The sequence below is a fragment of the Anabrus simplex genome, chromosome 1 (genome assembly GCF_040414725.1).
Source record: "Anabrus simplex isolate iqAnaSimp1 chromosome 1, ASM4041472v1, whole genome shotgun sequence".
NCBI classification, from domain to species: Eukaryota; Metazoa; Arthropoda; class Insecta; order Orthoptera; family Tettigoniidae; genus Anabrus; species Anabrus simplex.
In genome coordinates, this window is record NC_090265.1 from 1,482,196,185 (window position 1) to 1,482,212,054 (window position 15,870).

A 15,870-nucleotide genomic window follows, 5' to 3' on the forward strand; every position below is an offset into this window, starting at 1 on the left:
TACGCGTCCGCCTGTCACCCGGTGGCCCCGGGTTCGATCTCCGGCCTGGACAGGGGTTTTTAATTGTAAATGATTTGTATCCTTGGCCTGGGGACTGGGTGTTTGTGTCGTCCTTTATGTTCCTTTCCTCACATTCAACACTTTACACTTCCGTCATTTCCAAGTACACGCAGGTTCACAACATATGGTGCAAAGTAGGGGCAAAAGATCTTTTTAGGTCGACGTCCCCCTGTGGGTAGGGGTGGTAGAATAACACCCACGGTATCTCCTGCCTGTCGTAAGAGGCGACTAAAAGGGGCCTCAGGGGCTCTGAACTTTGGAGCGTGGGTTGGCGACCACGGGGCCCTCAGCTGAGCCCTGGGATTTCTTCCACTTACTTGTGCCAGGCTCCTCACTTTCATCCATCATATCCGACCTCCCTTGGTCAACTCTTATTCTTTTCCGACCCCGACGCTAGGTTTGCGAAGGCTAGGGAGTCTTTCATTTTCACGCCCTTCGTGGCCCTTGTCTTCCTTTGGCCGATACCTTTTTTTTTTTCGAAGTGTCGGACCCCTTCCATTTAGTGTTAGTGTTATACAGAGGATGGTTGCCTAGTTGTACTTCCTCTTGAAACAATAATCACCACCACCACAATTAGGTCGACGCCCCGAATAAACAGCATAAAAAAATTAATGTTCCATTTTACTCTACAATTTTATATACTTTACTTATTTAATTATTTTTATTTTACACCTGGAAGAATCAATTAATTAAATACGAAGTTCCTCCACCGTATTCATTGGTTTGGTTGATTGGATTCGTTCCTTTTCGTGTCCTTCACGATATTGAGGCAATGTCATTCCGCACCTCAGATGCGGCGAAACTGGCGCGTCTGGTTTAGGAACAGTAAATATACACGTATGGAATTGAAATGGCCCAAAGATGGACTGAGTATATGAAAGTATTTCTTCCTTAAACCTAAAAACCTAAATGGGCATATATAATGTAGGCTACAGTGGACCTGAATGTTAAGAATATGTTATGTTTCCAGGTCTATGGGACACAGCAGTTTAACCTTCTACTGCCTTAAGGTGTTTTGTGTACTGATTGCCCGGATCATATTAATGTATAATTCGTTTTATCTGTGTGCTAGTTGACTACTGTAGATTTGTTGATTTTGGCCGATGAATTAGATGCTAGGCGTCTTTAAACAACAAGCATCATCATTATCAATAGTTGTTGATATATGTATAGTCGCCTCCTGCGCTATATTCCCTCTTAATACCGGTAATGCAGACAGCTTTGCTTCGTAGATGTTCATGGCTGCTCTAACATAGCTTGGAGCGTGGTATCATGCTGATTACACGACGACTTCAGTGCCTATATCCAACCTGGGCCATTACCACACAGCGGCCATTGTTTCCTCTTGTTACTGTCCGGTAGTGAAATCCTGTGACCACGGGTGGGATTTCTGATTGTAAACCAGGGTATTGGCAGAAATTTGCCCCTTTACTTCCGTCCCTCTAACAACCATTACCGCATTACTACAAGCGTTTAATTACTTTATTTGCAACACCATGGTTTAAATATTGTCTTGCGGGCTTGATTCCAACAAAGCTCAGTGGCATTTGAGAGTAAGTGTGATGTTTCCGTTCCATTAGGACTAGAACTTCTGATCTCGGGGCTTGTTGGAACCACGAGAATAATAATAATAATAATAATAATAATAATAATAATAATAATAATAATAATAATAATAATAATAATAATAATAATAATAATTTATTCACTCTTACCGAGCGAGATGGCCATGCGGTTAGTGTCACGTACCTGTGTGATTTTATTCAGGAGATGGTAGGTTCGAATCCCACCGTCGATAGCCCTGAAGATGATTTTCCATGGTCACCCATTTTCACACCAGGCAAATGCTGGTGCTGTACCTTAATGAAGACCACGGACGTTACCTTCCCAATCCTGGCCTTTTCTCATCCTTGCGTCGCCGAAGACCTTCGATGTGTTATTGCGACGTTGAACTACTACGATAAAAAGCTTTGAAAATGTGTGTGCTTGCATCAAACGCATTGTTTTATTTATTGTTGAAAAAACATGTCGAAAGGTCAGCCTTTATTGGATTACAGTTGACGTACCCTATATTCGGTCACTATCTGAGATTAGATCACTGTTGTTGTCAATAACCTTGATGTCATTTCTAATGTGTATTTACCTCATTAAAATCTCAAATTAACTTTCAGTGAAAACATACATATGGTGATAGATAAATGCTTTTGCATCTGGGAGATAGTGGGTTCGAGCCCCACTGTCGGCAGCCCTGAAGATGGTTTTCCATGGTTTCCCATTTTCACACCAGGCAAATGCTGGGGCCGTACCTTAATTAAGGGCCGCGGCCGCTTCCATCCAACTGCTAGTCCTTTCCTATCCCATCGTCGCCAGAAGACCTATCTGTGTAGATGCGACGTAAAGCAATAATGTAAAAAAAAACAAAAAAAAAAAACACGTTTTCCTGAAAGTAAGGTCTAGACCTTGATAAAAATATGTACTATACATTATGCATTTCAATAAATACGGAAATGTATATTAATTTATATTAGTAACATGATGTTTATTTGGGGAACATTTTTGCATCTCAATGTATTGTCCTGAAGATACATTATTTGCGAATTTCTTGCAATATATCGGGCTAGAGCTTAAAATGAGAGCCAGGCTGAGTCGCTCAGACGGTTGAGGTGCTGATCTTTTCACCCCAGCTTGGCAGGTTTGATCGTGACTCAGTCCGGTGGTATTTTATGATGCTCGGATACGTCAGCCTCGTGTCGGTAGATGTACTGGCACATGAAAGAACTCCTGCGAAACTAAATTCCGGCACTTCCGCGTCTCCGAAGCCCGTAAAAACAGTTAGTGGGACGTAAAGCAAGTAATATTATTATAATTTGTATAGTAGTGAATCTGATGATATCAATAATGCAATGAGGATATTTTCGTTTGTTTAACTGCCCGTAAAACTTCAGTGAAAAAATTCTTTGTATTTATTAAATACCTTATTCCAAGCCTCTTGGGGTACCTCGCTCAGTTGTCCAATCGGGACCAAAGCATGTTTGATTGTGTCTGGGCCGTGAATGAATATTTTATGAATGATCATAGGTATGGGATACCATAAACATTCCTCTGCAGAAAGTTGTGCGTAATTGCGGAATTTCTTAACGATTGCTTGCAGCACAAGTTTGAATAATCTAATCACATGCATGTAATCCCAGCAACGCTGCCCGATCAATCCAGGCCATCAGTAACAAAGTAAAAAGTTAAAAAAAATATGGCTAATGGCTTTTAGTTCTGGGAGTGTCCGAGGACATGTCCGGCTCGCCAGGTGCAGGCCTTCTGATTTGACCCCCGAAGACGACCTGCGCGTCATGATGAGCATAAAATGATGATGAAGACGACATATACACCCAGCTCCCGTGCCAGTGGAATTAACCAATGATGGTTAAAATTCCCAACCCTGACGGGTATCGAACCTGGGACTTCTGTGACGCTAACCATTCAACCACGGAGCCGGACCAGGCCATCAGTGAAAAGTCTAGACGCTTTCCCGTCATTTGTACTTCCTCATGCTTTGTCGACTCGTAAACCAATTTCACTTTTTAATGTGTCTTGAATCGCATTTGTCTTGTTAAAGATAATTTACTTGTTTTCATTTCCACCGGGCGAGTTGGTCATGCAGTTAGGGGCGCGCGGCTGTCTGTTTGCATCCGGGAGATAGTGAGTTCGAATTCCACTGTCGGCAGCCCTGAAAATCGTTTTCCGTTGATTCCCACAACATTCAAATTCTGGGGCTGTACCTTAATTACGGCCACGGCCGCTTCCTTCCAACTTCAAGGCGTTTCCTATCCCATCGTCGCCATAAGACCTATCTGTGTCGGTGCGACGTAAAGCAAATAGCAAAGAAAGAAAAGTTTTCTTTTCCCAGAACTTGCTGTTGTTTTTAGTTTGTAGCCAAGACGTTTAAAAAAACATATTATTTAATGAAACACCAAAAGTCTTAAATTCAATTCTAGAAGTGTCATGTATGTTCGATACCAAGAATTTTTCAATGTTGATAAAATCTTTCCAGATGAAGCCACAAATAAAACATCTTTGAGTGGACTTATTTTCTGTTAATGTGAAATACACTTCTCTGTCTACAGTTGCGAAAAGCATTTGGTAGTTGACTTCAGTTAGTGCTGTTCGTCTGTTTGTAATTCAGTGGCCACCAATTGTTTTATTTGTCCCCCTATGTGGTATCTTTCCTATTTTGAAAGGACGGTTTCAGACTGGGAGTACCGGGCGAGTTGGCAGTGCGGTTAGGGGCGCGCAGCTGTGAGCTTGCATCCGGCAGATAGTGGGTTCGAATCCCATTATCGGCAGCTCTGAAGATATTTTTCCGTAGTTTCCCATGTTCACACCAGGCAAATGCTGGGACTGTACCTTAATTAAGGCCACGACCACTTCCTTCCAACTCCTAGGCCTTTCCTATCCCATCGTCGCCGTAAGACCTATTTGTGTGGGTGCGACGTAAAGCAGCTAGCAAAATCAGACTGGGCGCGAATTGGCCTGCAGTCTCGTTAGAAGTACTGTTACAGTACTTACATGGCATTATTATTGGTCCGTCATGCAGGTGAGTTGAACAGTATTCATTACGTCACTGAAACCGATAAAGAAGGCTCTCACCTGATAATTTTGTCGCCATGAAGGCCACAAGCATTTGTCGGCACCGACAGTCTGCAACGCTTTACATTGCCTTGTCGCAAGCATTGCCATGTTCTGCGCTACCATAGCTAAATTTCCCATGTAATATGTATTTAACTCTGTTGATTAATATGTTTGCATTTTTGCTAGGAATTCGTCCATTTGACCCCACTGTGTGCTGGGTTCTTTCACAGAGCTCTAATGTTATCCACAAAGGTCGGTCAGATATTTTTAAGTTTCCAAGTGTGTAAAACTTCGTATTACCTGATATTTCGTGCAAATTATCTGAATCCAAGTATAACAAGATTCTACGGTTTTGAGATAAGTGGAAAAGGAATGGTGATACATTGTGGAAAGAACTGTGTACCAATATTTCTGAACATCACTGCTAGAGTGTGTGAAGACGTATTTCCTCCAGTAAAGGCTCTCCTATATATTTTGAAGCAAGCAAGTAAAAATGCCACATTACGTGACTTAAAATTGGGATCATAGCTTCTGGTATTATTAAACAATTTGGTATGAAATATCAACCAATGACCCTTGTTTTACAAGAGCGCAACAATTAGGACTCTTTTGTTTGATCTTGTTAACATGCCTCTGGAGGGCGTTCTTTTAGGAAGTAGGACTGGTGGTAACGCTAAACGGAAACACTGTTGATACAGCAGTCGGTAACACCTCAGGGAGCGATATAGCTGCGTGGTTGTTCCCACAGGAGCAATGTGCGAAGACACTCCATTTTCCACTTCCACCGGGTGGATATTTGCTGATACAACTTTTCTGGTCCCTTGGTGCCAACTGTAAAGAGGTCTTCGAATGAAGATTTTATCTCTGTCCTTGATATATGGGTAAAATGACTACCTACCTGCTTTCCCTATTAACAGTGTGAGACATTTTGAAAGTTTTATGGTGAGAGAGTGGACAGTTCAAAGAATTCTGGTATTACTTCTTCCTTGGTAGAAGGTATTGCAAATTTCTACCCGTTAGGAGCGACTCTACTGTTCGAACACAGTTCAGTCGACCCGCTTTCAGCATAAGTTACATTTGTTCTATACAGGTTTTTAGAGTAGAATGAATTCATTATATTACTACAGGTATTAAATCCGAATAATATTGTTATAAGAACTCGGATTTCTCTAACGCCACGTTTTTATCCTGGTCTCCTTTTAAGAAGTTCAGTTAAATTGGACACATTTCATGAATATGACGACATGGTTTTTATTGGTCATAAAAAGTGTATTTTACGATATTTTATCATGATGTCATATATATGACCAAAATGGCATAAAATCATATTTTGGTCGTATTAGTCTAATAGTTTCTACTATTCTCCAGTTATTATTTACATGCGTTTAAGCTAATAATGACAAGGGATTTTTGTTTGTGATTGGTTAATTTGGATTCGCGTTCCTTAAAATTAATTGCAGTTAAAATAATTTTGAAGGCAACGCGTTTCACGACCGTTAAGTTTTCAAAACGATAAAGGAATTTTAGGACTGTGGCCAATTTTCTGATAGTCTTATAAGAAAATGTTAGAAAATAGTTCATTAATTTTGCGAAATATTTCCAAGTTTTAATGTCATATTTTGTTATACATATTTTTAGAAAATAAGCGCATGCATATTTCCAGAAACTTTATATTCAGAAATTCAAGCCCTAACAATAATAATAATAATAATAATAATAATAATAATAATAATAATAATAATAATAATAATAATAATAATAATAATAATATGCAGCACAGCTCACGTCACTGGAGAAATCGTGGTACATTTGAAATTTTTACTTGGGTTTCAAGGCAGGGTAACGTGATTTTTCAGGTGAAAACTACATCTCGGATCCACTGGGATTCGAACTTTGGCTGTCGGAGTGGAATGCCAGACATTAATTGCATATCCTGACCTGTTTTATAGAGATACGGCACCCGAGAAGTTGAGTAACTGTAACCAACACACTTGAAGATTATGTTGTACTAACTGTTGTATACCCTTCTTGAATGGGTTTCTTGTAATTACAGAAGTAATGCCATAGAGAAGAAAGCAACGGGAAACTACCTCACTCCTCATTTCGCTAGTACGCCTCTTCAGTGATGCCTAGGCCATTTATGACAGCTGATGGCAGAGCTGTTGAGGATCCAACCAGCCTTAGGGCTGACGACTGAACATACAATGCCATAGGCTAAGAATGCCAGCAGAAGAGACAGAACACACCTCAACTACCAACAATAGTCAGTCAGTGCAATTTTATTATTGATACGCTTAGTGTGTTTGGACAGTTCTTAACTCCTCCCCACACGTTAACTTTCACGGCACGCTGTGAAAGGACTCACGTTCCGCATCGGACTGAGAAACCTTGGTCCTGCACACTAACATAGGACTCACATGTAAACAGCTATCCACCTTTTGACGTGCCGGTACAACATAATCTTTGATGACCCTGTCAAACAACAACAGTACAAAAGTTGCATCCCTCTTTGAGACTAATTTCACCATGTCATAACGAGTCAACCATCAAGATTTTAATATGTTTAACAAGTTTACATTCAATCATAAACTCAACATTAGAATGAGTGATTTCAACACCTACATTAAGATTACATAAGACTATTACGCCGCTAACGCGTTGTAAACACTGCTACCTGTTTTAGACATAGTTTTTACTTTTAAGTGTGAACTTACATGAATTGCATCAATGTATGTATACTGTTGTATATACAGGGTTATTCACCTAACATGTTACACACAAATAACTTCTAAACCATTAAAGATATCAGCATTCTGTTTTCATATTCGTAAATGTTACGCAGGGTGTTGTAAAATAACGTGCTACTTAGTCTCATGGGGGTGATTAACAACCGAAATATTGATACTAACTCCATATTTTTAAATGGAACGGCACAAATTTATATAGCTGATTTAAAAGTTAATCTGCGTACAAGTTCAAATATGTATTTTTAAAATCAGACAATTACTTTTTGAGATATAAGTAAGAACATCATGCGCTGTTTTGCATCAATGTCAGGTTGGGCGAGGCAGGACTCGAACCTACGCTCTTCCGAATGCACGCTACTACAGTCGCGCTGGAACTCTGCGGAGATTAATGCATGTAGAATAAAACATAAATAATAGTGTTGCTACCATCTCACAACGATCAGCTCTGAACATTTGCTTTTCTAGAAGGAGCTCTTCCGCTGTTTTGTGTTATGTTTTTTTCTCAACTCATAGAGTAGTATGAACTGTACACTAAAACCAGTGACAATTATAGCTTTCGTTATGTTCCTTTCAAGGCAATGTACTTATTTTATTCGTTTTAAACACATCAACCCTTTCTGTCCTGTCATGTGTTCGCCTGTCATATACACTTTGCAAACCCATCACATGTGTACGAGGTGCTTACATGCCTGGTACACATTCTGTGGCTGAACTCACTCCCAGGAAACTACTTGCGCCTCAATATGTCCTTGCCCGACTTCACGCCGTCTGATGCGGCATGCAAAACCACTCATGCTGTTCTTATTTATATCTCAAAAAGTAATTATCCGATTTTAAAAATACATATTTGAACTTGTACGCAGATTAACTTTTAAATCAGCTATATAAATTTGTGCCGTTCTATTTAAAAATATGAAGTTAGTATCAATATTTCGGTTGTTAATCACCCCCATGAGACTAAGTAGCACGTTATTTTACAACACCCTACGTACCATTTACGAATATGAAAACATAATGCTGGTATCTTTAATGGTTTAGAAGTTATTTGCGTGTAACATGTTAGGTGAATAACCCTGTATATATTTGTCGTCTTGCTCGGTTTATGTGATAGACTGATGATGACACCAAACACTCTGTGGAAGCTGGTACCACAATAAACATGCTGTAACATAATCATGTACAACATAATTGTATTGAAACGGTGGAAACCTTAAATCCAATTTATCTTTGTCATTCTGTTTAGGTTAGGCTTTTTAATTTTAAAAATGAAAAATTTAGTCCCGGTATATTTCTGTGAAAACAATTACTGTACTATCACGTAGCGTCAGTGGCTGAAACTCTAAGTACATTGTTTAAAATCTGCTGTAACTAAAGTTATGACGGTGCCGTCATTGCCGTGAATGCCAGTTTCGAAATATGTGCGAGTGGTTGAAAATATTCTTATTCAAGTGAGTCATAATTTCATAACTTCTTTAATATATAAACTGTTTTATTTATTTATTTATTTATTTATTTATTTATTTATTTATTTATTTATTTATTTAGTTAGTTATTGTCCGATCTGTTTGCTTGTTATATTTTCACTTAGTTATCGAGTGAGTTTGTAAAATAATAATGTTTGCTTTAGAGAGAGTGGTGGAGCTTCGACTGCTTTAAAAATGCACCGAGCAAGTGGTCGTGCGATTGCGAGCTGCATTCGGGAGATAGTGGGTTCGAACTCCACTGTCGGCAGCCCTGAAGATGGTTTTCCGTGGTTTAACCATCTTCACACCAGGCAAATGCTGGAGCTGTACCTTAACTAAGGCCACGGCCGCCTCCTTCCGACTCCAATCCTTTCCTATCCCATAGTCGTCATAAGTTCTGTGTCGGTGCGGCGTAAAGGAAACTGTAAAAATAATGCAGCTGGGGTAGCAAATGTGTTCACTGCACGTGCTGGATTCATGAGAATTACTTCAGTAAATTTTACATCTTTTCATTTTATTATTCTCATACTGCATCCATTTACAAATGTTCCTTTGTCTATGATATGTTTAGCCTACATGAATTTAAAATAAATGTACCTGGTGCATTTTTCCTTTTAATTCCACGAATATAATTTTTTCATATTACTAGTGTCAAAAGACTTTACCTTCTAATAAATCTATTTATCAATTACATAATTTTCTTCAAACCGCTACAAAATGCTACTTGTACACATCAAAATGCCAAGTTTCTGCCTCCAAACCACTAACAGTCACCACCCTCGGTAACAATACATTAACTCTGCATATTTTCCTTCTACTAAACCATAAAATGTGGACTTGGTTTACTTTTGCGCTTAACTCCTCGCGCTGTAGATAGCGGAGAGCCCTCGGCCGTATGGGTAGTATGAGAATGGACCATTCACCATCTGGGCGCGGCTCAGGGCATTTGTTGAGGGCGGGTCCTTGCTAATAAATCCGTGTTATCTGCTTGTGGGTACGTTCAGTTTGCGACTCGAGGCTGCATCTGTTATCAAGTGGCCTGCGTAATTTACTGCTCCTTAAACTGTCTCAAAGGCTCTTTCAGATGACACACAATTAACCGCATTATAAAAAGAGAATCAGGGTGATCGTACCTCTATAAAACACCATTGTCCGTACCATATTCGATATACAGTACGGTACTTACCTCAGTCGCTGCCCTGTTGACAACGCAGCAGGTTCGATTCCGGTTGCATTTTGGGTGCTTAAATGTGATTACTCAATGCCGTTGACTTCCGACACTGTTAATAGAGAACATTAAATAAATGTGCTGTGAGCTGGCATTCGGGAGATAGTGGGTTCAAACCCTACTGTCGGAAGCTCTGAAGATGGTTTTCCGTGATTCCAAATTTTGACACCAGGCAAATGCTGTGGCTGTACCTTAATAAAGGCCACGGCTACTTCCTTCCCACTCCTAGCCGTTTCCTATACCGTCGTCGCAATAAGACCTATCTGTGTCGGTGCACTAATAATAAATGAATAATAAATGAATGAAACATTCATAAGAAGTTTCAATATACTCAGCTAGACATCGGGAAGTACCGTAGGAAATTTAAAAAAATTCTGCAAAAGTTGTGAACCTTATTCCTGTCTTCGCAGATGACATGTGAAATGTAAATAGAAACTCAAATTTTAGAGAACCTGTCCCGGGTCACGTTGTCTTACACTGCTTGTCACGAGTGTGAATTTTTAATGTAAGTATGTAAGTAATTCGTCTTTATTCGTGGCCGAGTTAGGGCTCAACGCCCTCTCTTTGATATTTGTTCTAAACAAAATTGCAAATGATATTTTAACCTATATTAAGTTCGATGAACTTCAACTCTGGTTATACAAATGTTCTGTGCAGTTGTAAAGTGAGAATAAACAACGTACAGATGATTAAAAGTCCGCACATCACTGATCGTTAAACAGGAAGTGAAGTAAGTTTCGTGGAGTTGGAGACTTAACTCTGAACATGTACATTTCAATCGCCACTAACACGCGTTTCTCACACCTCCATTAAATAATCTAATAAAAGTAATTGTCAGATGTAAACAAGCCCTTTTAAATGTTTGATTTGTGTGAATTGTCAAAGGTGGATTTCACTTTTCTTCCATTTTCTCCAAAATTCCGAATTCAATCTTGTTACTCGAATACGTACGAGTTCCGTGATGATTGCATCTTTTAACTCTGCACAAAGCGTGGCAATAATAGTAGCTGTCTTATATCTCTTAACATTTTTCTCAGCTTTTGTGCTTCAACATCAGAAATACGAGTGTCAGAATTTAGGTTGAATTATTAATTAAATATATTTCAGCATTCTAAACAATATTTAAAATGTTGGGCGTGATTCTCGATTTCCCATCCCATGCAGAACTTTTTGGAGATAATTGGACATATGCGAAATTAGAATGATTAAGATTATCTCACTTATTAATTATCGTATGGTAAAAATCTCATGGAACGTAAAAGATTGACCATTATATTTTCCACAACTTTTCTTATGAAAAGTTTTTCAATAGACCTTATTTTAAAGAATATATTTGTCATTTCCAGTTCTGAACCGTTAATATCACTGCGCGACTGTTTATTAAATAATATACCGAGCTCGATAGCTGCAATCGCTTAAGTTTGGCCAGTATCCAGTATTCGGGAGATAGTAGGTTCAAACCCTACTGTCGCAGCCCTGAAGATGGTTTTCCGTGGTTTCCCATTTTCACACCAGGCAAATGCTGGGGCTGTACCTTAATTAAGGCCACGGCCTCTTCCTTCCCACTCCCAGCCCTACTCTGTTCCATCGTTGCCATAAGACCTATCTGTGTCAGTGCGACGTAAAGCAACTAGCAAATAATAATATTAATAATAACAATAATAATAATAATAATAATAATAATAATAATAATAATAATATATATACTAGTGAACAAAATCACTATCCCGGAATTGCTGAGAAATTATATTCAGCCATTTTACTGTGATATCGTAGCGTATAGACAGAAATTGAACTGAACCTACTCTAGAATGGTGTTTACCTATTTCGGGACAAAAACTAAATATGAAACAAAAATTCCAAATGTAGCCCTACAGACAAAATTGTAATTTTTCTGAAGTAGGTTATTTCCACCACCGATCCCGATCGTATATAAACGAGTCCTTAAATAGTGATTCGAGGAAGGAAAACAGGGAATGAAGTTGGGATTTGAACTCGGGTGCCTTGTGATCAATACTGTGATCGTCTGCGTGTTAGACGGCAGTTACCTCCTGGGGAGGCTCCAAGTTCTTGCTCCTTCCTTAATTACGCAATCGTTTACATTTAATTAACACGAGATTTGCATGGCTGTGGCTCTGTTTCTGTTTCCATGTGGGAGCTCTCCTTATTTAGTTCAGCGAATTAGCATCTGTTTGTTTAGTACACGAGATTAATAATTTCCGTGTGCAATTACAGATATAGGGACAACACACTTGTGTGGAGGCTAAATATATTCTTCCTCACCTCTCCAGTTTTTATACCTCATACAACTGGGAAAGGGAGTGCAAAGTAGAATTCTCCTGCGATATCAATCTACCTCCATATGATGCAATGAGTGTAGAAATTAATTCACTGTATTTTCAAGATGTGCAACTGGTGAGTTTCAGTACTTCGTGATCATCGGCACACTCCCATTTCTCCCTTTACTATTAACGTTAAAATGGATTCCCAAACATGGATTATTCCCTGTCTTTTTTTAATTTTCAACTTCTAATGCTCTAATTTTTCTTTTCGTACTGTCTTCATTTTATATTTATTTTCACAAGAATTATAATCATTTATATAAACCTTTCAACAAATATTTATCTCCTCATTTTTTCTATGTTGAATTCATTGTAGGACTGATTTTCTCGCTCCTCGACTTTTATCCTCAGTCTACTTCTAGAGTTCTTCACGGGCGTTCTGTTGCTAAATCTCTCTGAATTCGCTGTATAGTATGATGTTAATTTTCCCCGATTTATTCCTTCCATTATGCCATTATCAGGTCTGGCTTCTTCGCAACAATCAGCATTGTGCAATTCGCTTCAATGTACCGCGAGTTCGATTATTGGCTGGGCTAAGGATTTTAAATGGTATGATTATTTTTTCCTGATTCATGGACTGAATGTCCTTCGCTTCACCTACATTCAACAAACGACACAATCGATCGCCACAGAATTGCTTCATAATGAATAAATACGGTTGCTGTGAGGAAGGGTATCCTGTCATAAAACTGAGACAAAGTTGCATCAAGCGCCGAACAGTAATAAATAGGGAAAAGGCCACGAAGACCAAGATCGTGTCATCTTAGCATGGAATTTGGGATACTCCCCTTAATTTGCGTCTGCGAGTATTTATGTGGCCGGCCCCACGGGGTAGGTGTAGCGTGCCTGCCTCTTACCCGGAGGCCCCGGGTTCGATTCTCGGCCAGGTCAGGGATTTTTACCTGCATCTGAGGGCTGGTTCGAGATCCACTCAGCCTACGTGGTTAGAATTGAGGAGCTATCTGACAGTGAGATGGCCGCCCCGGTCTAGAAAGTCAAGAAAGCCAAGCCGAGAGGATCCGTCGTGCTGACCACACGACACCTCGTAATCTGTAAGTCTTCGGGCTGGGCAGCGGTCGCTTGGGAGGCGTTGCGGGGCTGTTGCGCCATGTTGTTTTTTTTTTTTTTAAAGTATGTATGTGACTTTCGTCCAATGCAGTTTTCATGTTAATACTGTAGAATGTTTAAGAATTCCTCATCCCCTTAATTGAGGACGTTCGTCTCTGAGCAAGTTGGCTACATGGTAGGGTTGTGTATCTGTAACATTATATTCGTGAGAGGAATTGTTCGAACCTCACCGTGAGCAGCCTTCCGACTACCTCCTGCTATCTCTTCTTCTTAATCTGTTTACCCTGCAGGGTTGGTTTTTCCCTCGGACTCAGTGAGGGATCCCACCTCTACCGCCTCAATGGCAGTGTCCTGGATCTTCAGACTTTGAGTCCGGGGATACAACCGGGGAGGATGACCAGTACCTCGCCCAGGTGGCCTCACCTGCTATGCTGAACAGGGGCCTTGTGGCGGGATGGGAAGATTGGAAGGGATAGACAAGGAAGAGGGAAGGAAGCGGCCGTGGTCTTAAGTTAGGTACCATCCCGGCATTTGCCTGAAGAGAAGTGGGAAACCACGGAAAACCACTTCTAGGATGGCTGAGGTGGGAATCGAACCCCCCTCTACTGATTTGACCTCCCTAAACTGAGTGGACCCTGTTCCAGCCCTCGTACCACTTTTCAAATTTCGTGGCAGAGCTGAGAATCGAACCCGGGCCTTCGGGGGTGGCAGCTAATAACACTAACCACTACATCACCGAGACAGACTCCTGCTATCTCATCAGATAAATGTCGTGGCTTTACTTTAACTAAGACTATGACTACTACTTTTCCAGTCTTAACCCTAGCCTACGTTAACGTCACGGAAAACTTACCCGTGTAAGTGCAACGATGAAATCTAGAGAGGAAAAGTGAGTGATTGCGAACTTCCTGCATTTCATTAAGATTTTACAAGTATGATGGTGGTGTGTTGTCTTGGTGACTATTCGCACTGCCGGGCTGAGTGGCTCAGACGGTTGAGGCGCTGGCCTTCCGACCCCAACTTGGCAGGTTCGATCCTGGCTCAGCCCGGTGGTATTTGAAGGTGCTCAAATAAGTCAGCCTCGTGTCGATAGATTTACTGGCGTATAAAAGAACACCTGTGGGACTAAATTCTGGCACCTCGGCGTCTCTGAAAACCGTAAAAATGTAGTTAATGGGACGTAAAGCCAATAGCATTATTATTATTATTATTATTATTATTATTATTATTATTATTATTATTATTATTATTATTATTATGCGTACTATATGGGAAAATGTGAAAGTAAAGACTACTTGCAGTACTTTTTGTCACTGCCTCGATGGATCAGTAAGAGTGTGTTCGACTCAAGATCTCAAGTCCTTGGGGTTTTATCCTGTCTGTAGTAATCAATTTTTTGAAGGGTAGTCAAACGTTTTGGGATTCTGTGTGAATGTTGATGGCAAGTTGAGTATCTCTGATGAGGTAATAATTGGCATACCATAAAATAAAATTAACTCAGCTATGGTAACCGTCCGGGAGAATTCCGATTTCGTTGATAGATAGCACATTCGGAATGTAGAAATTGCTAGGCAGACTGCGTAGATGACATCAGTTCAGAAGGTTTGCAACTCGACAGCTCTGGCCAGTAGCGGCGATTGGAAATAAGAAGTGCGGGGTGACGGGGTCACAAAAATATATACTACCGAGCTCGATAGCTGCAGTCGCTTAAGTGCGGCCAGTATCCAGTAATCGGGAGATCGTGGGTTAGAGTCCCACTGTCGGCAGCCTTGAAGATGGTTTTCCGTGGTTTCCCATTTTCACACCAGGCAAATGCCGGGGCTGTACCATAATTAAGGCCACGGCCGCTTCCTTCCAACTCCTAGGCCTTTCCTATCCCATCGTCGCCATAAGACCTATCTGTGTCAGTGCGACGTAAGGCAAATAGCAAAAAAAGTAGAAAACAAAAATACCTGGGCCAGGCGGATATAGCGGGAGGGGCGTGGGGGTGTGCAGGTAGACATCAGAATTTGAAAAATAGCTAAAGTGAAAACTGCTTGCAACAACAGAGGACTGAAGATAAACATTAAGAAAACCCAGTTCATGGTCATCAGTAAACGGCAAGACGTCCACGTACAGCTCACTCTCGACAATGAACCCATCGCTAGGGTTCACCAATACAAGTATCTATGATGTTACCTCAACCAGAAATGGGACTGCAGCCAAGCAATACGGGTCCGCATTGAACATGCGAGAATCATCTTCATACAGATGAAGAAACTGCTCATCAACTGCAACCTACAACGAACCCTAAGGCTCCGTCTGGTCCGTGCCTACGTCTTTCCCACGTTCCTTTATGG